Below are 6,002 nucleotides of genomic sequence, written 5' to 3'. Positions count from 1 at the left end.
AGTAGGTGCTGACTTGAACTGTTAATAGTTTCTTCACCCATAAGTTTCTTGTATGAATTAAATCATAGGTCCAGTTCCTATTCCTATAAACATATATTCATATTAAATACAAGGCAATTGATGAGGGGGGCAGGTAATGTATGTAGAGGAAGGCACCAATAACGGGGTATCTGGAAAGGTCTTACATTAGAAGGAGGAAAACTTAACCTATAGTTAAATTCACTCAGCAGGAATAATTATGATACTTTTTTCAGATGTCCAAGGAAGCTTTCTTAATCTACCTTCTCAGACCGTAGCTATGGATTCTCCTTCACTTGCGCCAGATCATATTCTGGGCTTTCATACAGAGGCTGAGGATAAGAACAAAAGAATACTATAGGTTGGCCCTTTGAACTCTTCTAGAATCTATCTGCTAAATTTCTTCTTTTCTGAACTCCTCTCTGATTTGAACTTTTGTTTAAGGGTCTTATCCTCTACCGTTGGAAAGGCGGGCACTATGCCATCCTAATGGGGGGGAAAGTATGTCTTAAAGTCAAGAAGACATAAGTTTAAGTTCCACCAATGGTAAGCACTGGATGTGTGACTTTGGACAAGTCATTAATCTCTCAGAGCTCTTAAAAAATCTCTGAGATTTTTAAGTTGCAAAGAAAGTGCTGAATTGAACTGGTAAAGGGAATTTGCTTATCTGGTATTTCCTTATATTAATGAAGTCACAGGTCAAATTCTTATTCTCTTATCTTTTGCTGTCACCTAACTTGTAGTCACTTACTTTATTTCTTAGATTTTCTAGCACTGTCTGAGGTAAATCTTCCTAAGGCTCTATCTCTCATCATCAGAAAAGGGATTGAGGGACACTGTAGTAAAGCAATAGTTTCAACATGACCTCAGCATGTCCTGTAAAGAATTATTTACAGCCCACCTGGCTTGAGGATCCCCAGGGAATATCATCGATTCAGAGCTAGAAAGGACAGCAGAAGTCCTTACTTTCAATCACCTCTCATTACAGAGGAAGAAACTGAGGCACAGATAGGTTAAAAATCTTGTCTAGAGCCACACAGATTGAGTTGGTATTCAAACCCATCTACTACAGATTAATCTCTCTTTCCACTGCAGCTAGCCATTTGTATGACCTTGGTCAATTCATTTAATTCCTGAGTCTCAATTTCTTCATATGTAAAATGAGGTAATTGAATTAGACTCTGAGGCACCTTCCAGCTCTAGATCTATGATACTATGAGTGAAGGAAGGGAGACATAGTCTGGCAATGAAGGAGGAATAAGAGAGGCAAAATACTGGGAGAGGGCCAGAAATATTCCCAAAAACAGGTAGGGGATAAGGGAGATAGATAATGCACTCCAAGTATTTCTCAAATACTCTTAAAGAAAAACTTAGATCTCTGGGATTCAGGGGGTCAGGGTGAGGCATGCTGACCCTAGCCAGTCTTCTTCTGGAAATCATTTAAGAGAGATAGTCTATGTCCCAAACATTACTTTTCTCCTTGCCTCCTCTCATCCTACCAAGGGTGCAGGTTAAAACCCAACTAATTAGGTAGTTGTATTGAAAGAAATAAAAATATATTTTAGCTTTTAAATGAAATCTGTGAAGTAAATTAGCTTTTGGTTTACATAAAATTCTTTTATTGCCCCCTAATTTATTTGTAAAGGTGAAACTTGGTATTTCTTATTGGCTAATGGCAGCCAATTCCATTCTTGATATATAAATTATCATCAACAATTTTTTAAAAATAAATTTAAAAAATCTATTCCATTTAATTTCAAATTTAATAATTACTATCTTGATAAATCTACTTACTACTTAAACTATAGACTAACCATATTGATGAAAATGATGAGAAAATACAGAAGTTGCTAAATGAAAAATGAGAACCCAACAGGATTTACCAGCAGGATAGCTTGTCTGTCTCCAAGAAGGCAGTGTTTAATTCCATCTAAAGTAAAATACAAGAGAGGCTTAGAGAGATGTAGAATTCTTGGCTCAGTAGGATGACAGATGGGATTCAATTTTATACCTACACCAACAATCCAAAGCACTTCTACAATGCCCTGTGGACTATTTATGAGCCAAAGACCCCTGGTGTATCTCAACTACTTAGAGCTGATATAGCCACACTGATTCGTGATATGGGCCTGATCCTGGAGAGATAGGTTGAACACTTCCATAGTGTTCTTAACTGATCATCATTGACCAATGCTGAAGTCACTAACTGTATGCCTCAGGTTATAGTCATGTCCTCTCTATCTCAACTTCCAAAAGTAGAATGGGTATTGAATGCCTTGAATGGCAAAGCACCTGGCACTGATTCCATCTCAGCAGAGATCTCCAAGTTAGGAGGTTCACTGTTCAGAAGTCAACTGAAATTTTTCAGGTTACATGGCAAGAGGAAGTTGTTGTCCAAGAGATCATGGATGCTTCTATTGCCATCTCTATAAAGGAAAAGGAAACAGATTGTACTGTGACAATCACAAAGTGATCTTCCTATTTAGTCATTGATGGCAAACCTCATGTCATTTTACTTAATTGGCTAATTCTCCACCTGGAAGATGATTGATCATCTGCTGGACAGTGAGTGTGGCTTCAGAAAGGACTGAGGTATGGTTGACATGGTATTTGCTGTCCAACAACTCCAGGAGAAATGGCAGGAACAAAACAGAGTTGTATATACATTGTTTGATGACCTGCCCAAAGATTTTGATACTATCAGTTGTGATGACTTGTGGAAGATCATGGAGAAATTTGTTTGCTCAGAGAAGTTCATCGGTATTCTATGCCAATTTCATGATGGCATATTCACATTGGTTCTGGATAAAGGATGATGTTTTCAAGCTTTTCCAGTCACCAATAGAGTGAAGCAGGGCTGTGTTCTTGCTTCCATGCTTTTTAGCATGGTGTTTTCAATGATGTTTTCAGATGCCTTCAAAAGGACAAAAATGACATCAAAGTCAGCTGTCATACTATTAAGCTTAAAAAGGCTAAAACCCAAGACCAAAGTGGAGGGAGAATTGGTATATGACTCTGTTCCCAAATGATTGTGCACTCACTGTAGTCTCTGACTGAGATGCAACAGAGTATGGATTGATTCTAGGCCACATGTGCTAATTTTGGCCTGACAGTTAACACAAAGAAAACAGATCCTCTATCAGCAAACACTGCACCATCCATGTGTGGAACTCTGGGTCACAATAAATAGTAAAATGTTGAGTTCTGTGGATAAGTTCATTTACCTTGGAAGTACTTTTCAGGGATTTACACATATAAGATGTTGATGCACTCATTATCAAGGTTAGAGACTCCAAAAGAAAGTGTGGGAGAGAACAGATATTGGAAGTACTTTTCAGGGATTTACACATATAAGATGTTGATGCACTCATTATCAAGGTTAGAGACTCCAAAAGAAAGTGTGGGAGAGAACAGATATTAGGCTGCATACCAAACTGAAGGTCTACAGAAGTATTGTGCTAAATTCACTGTTGTATGTCTGTGAAACCTGGACAGTCTATCAGTGCCATGCCAGAAAATTAAACTGCTTCCACCTGAATTATCTTAGGAAGATTCTGAAGATTACCTGGCATAATAAGGTACTGAACAAGTCCTCTCTTGAGCTGAACTGTCAAGCATTCAAACTCTACTACAGAGAGTGCAACTTTGATGGAATGGCCATGAAGCCTAACACACATTTACCTAAAAGACTATTTTATGTAGAAATCACACAAGACAAGTGCTCACAGAGTGGTCAGAAGTCATACAAGGACCCTCTCAAGGTATCACTGATGGACTTTAGTATCATTTTGGAGATGTGGGAGATGTTGGCAGAGGATTGCCTGGCATGGCATGTAAGCATCAAAGAAGGTTCTGTAATACATGAGCAAAGCAGAATCGCAGTAGCTCAAAAGAAGTGTAAGCTGTGCAAATCTAGAGACACCTCCTTCCCAAATGTTCTATTGTACTATTTGTGTCTGATCTGTGGTACAACATTCTGAATTCATATTGGACCGATCATCCACAGTAAAACTTACAATACCCTAACCCCAACATTGGATGTCATTAGTCCTCTTTGAAAAAGGATGAACAACAATTCCATTAAATTGCTGCCCTTCACTAACTTAATGACCTAAGCCATAAATCTTGATCTCACGTTGTATTTTCTATCTTCTACTTATAACTTGAATTTTTTCACCTGATGTAAAAACAATTGGACTTGGAGTATCAATAAAGAAGATACTCAAACTCAGATGTAGTTCCATCGAAAAGGATAAACCTGTTTTATAGCTCTACCCCTTATAGTGTTTGTTAGGGAAGGCAAGTACTAGAACAAAGGCACCATGGCAATGGGCCCCTAAGATTGGTATACAGGGCTTATTTTGACATGTGACAGCATGAACCAGTAGAGAATTGAAAGGCAGGGTGTTGGGATAGTGATTCCTTCTGGAAGGAAGTGCTTACTTTCTCTGGGGCAAAGCTCCATCTATCCCTATGCTAGTTAAGGCTGTATGTCTAATGTAGTTTTGCCTATACCTTATCACAACATAGAGATTGACCAGGGTTATCATGTTATCCCAGAGGCATGCAAACTCTTTCAGGTTATACAGAATTGAAAAATGTTTTGAATAGAGGCCCAGAGACAGTTTGTATCTTTATTTACCAAGTGCCAGCCTACCCATGTTTAGAAAAGGTTGATCACCAGATGGCCAACATTTTACATTTTTGTGGCACAACAATGTAAGAAGAACATATACTTAGGCATTTAAAAAGATTGGTAAGTAATTAAGTATATTTACTATATGCTATTCCTTTTATGGGTTTAAACATCCTGATTCTATGTGGCAAGGTAGAACTTATAGGGAAATATAACTGAGAAGTGAGCATAATTCATAGGTTATATCTAAGGGACAAATCATATGCATTTGATTAATAATTGACATTCACATGAAAATGCTTTCCAACATGATGTTTTTTTCTCTTCTAAAATTATGCACCTTAATATCTTTGCCAGAGCATTTTGCTAATTACAGGATGACATTAGGTAAAGCACTTCATTGGCTAATTTTTCAAAAGTCTTTGGGGGTCAGAGTTATTAAGCTGCACATCTTTTTTCCCAAAGTTAGTTTTTCTTTAAAAAAATATTCTAAGTGTGGATGATAAGGGATTCAATCTCTTTGTTGGAAGCACTAAAGAGTTTGTTTCTATGTTAAACACTTATAAGTAGTCCTACCAAGTGGGGCAAACATGTTGGACAAGATCCCAGGGCTGAGGATTACAGGAATCTAACTGCAGTTGATCCAAAGTGCTGGCATTGTGGAACAGAAGCAGGAGGTCCATTTATCATATCTCTGTTGCAAACCATAAAGAATTCATGGATGATTCTGCTAATACATGCCATATTTCCCAAAGTGACTTTCTTTGCTCTTATCTTCTTTAAACATGTATTTCTGGTACCCTTATTCTTCTAAGATAACTCAAAATCATTCTGGCAGCAATTAGTTGTAGTAAATTAAAATATTAGTGGTTTAGTTTAAGACCACTCAGGCCACATCTTAGAATAAGTAAATGTTACTAATAACCATGTGAAAATTACAAATATTTTAAATTGAAGCTTCTATGTACTAACTGTTTAACTTAAATGTAAGATAGGAAGAGGATAAATTTGTATTGCTTGCTGCAGCTAAATGGTTCAGTATATAGACTATTGGGCCTGGAGTCAGGAAGATTATAGTTCAAATCTGGCCTCAGACACTTAGTAGCTGTGTATCCTTGGGTAAGTCACTTAACCTCAGTTTGCCTTAATCCACTGGAGAAGGAAATGGCAAACCACTTCAATATCTTTGCCAAGAAAACTCCATGGACAGTATGGGCCATGGAGTCATGAAGAGTTGGACACTACTGAATGATTGAATGATAACAACAAAATTTATGTCATTGAGTTTATATCTAAAAAGTAAAGAGAAGAGGTGAGGCAAATATCTAGTAACTGAAGCCACCCCTCC

Source organism: Petaurus breviceps, unplaced genomic scaffold, assembly GCF_028583685.1.
Source record: "Petaurus breviceps papuanus isolate PSGF00001 unplaced genomic scaffold, PetGlider_PUasm1.0 77, whole genome shotgun sequence".
NCBI classification, from domain to species: Eukaryota; Metazoa; Chordata; class Mammalia; order Diprotodontia; family Petauridae; genus Petaurus; species Petaurus breviceps.
The sequence above is the reverse complement of the archived record's forward strand: the minus strand, read 5'-3'. Positions refer to the sequence as shown.